A 795-nucleotide genomic window follows, 5' to 3' on the forward strand; every position below is an offset into this window, starting at 1 on the left:
GGTTCGTTGACTAAAGAGAGTTTGTTTCATTCTTTGACCTTTCCAATTCAAATTTTGAAATCTGTACTCATGTGGGTTCATGTTCAACCAATGGCTCATGTGGGCTGCTCTAAACTAGCTTCCAAATGACCACAAACAATGCGGAAATGGAAGTTAGAAGACACATTTTGATTTGATTCGATTATCCAAGTTCTGACGAGTGTGGTTATCACTCCATTGTAGAGTAAGAACTTTGCCAGATTGCACCAGCTAAAACGAAGTGCACAACAACACTGCCAAAGGGCTGGCGATTTGGAAAATTCTGACTGGAATGGTTACAAGCTCCTCCCTCCTATCAGAAGGATCTCCACCCATCTCCTCGGCGGCATCGACTTTCTCTCGAAGATTATAATGAACTAGAAGTTCTCAAGACACTGTGCTAGTTCATCAATGTAGCAAGAAAAGTTTTCATGCAGCACCAAATCGTACTCAAACTAAGAGTATATATATACACTAATGCCATTAAATTCTTGTCTGGAAAAAAAAAAAAAAAAACCTCTGGATTCACCATCGTTAATGTAGTTTGCTTTTAACTAACTTTGCTATGAGCACAAACAAAGCAAAAATAAAAGGTAGAAGACACATTTTGATGGGATTATCTTTGTTTCGACGAGCATAGTTATGCTGTATTGTCGAGTAAGAGCATTGCCAGACAGCCCCAGCCAATCCAAAGTTCTCAACAAGACTGCCGAAGGGCTTGCGACGCCAGAAATTATGACCGGAATGCCGATAAGAACAGGGTGGTATGCTCCCTCA

The sequence above is a fragment of the Populus euphratica genome, unplaced genomic scaffold (assembly GCF_000495115.2).
Source record: "Populus euphratica unplaced genomic scaffold, PopEup_1.0 scaffold3860.1, whole genome shotgun sequence".
Classification (NCBI taxonomy): domain Eukaryota; kingdom Viridiplantae; phylum Streptophyta; class Magnoliopsida; order Malpighiales; family Salicaceae; genus Populus; species Populus euphratica.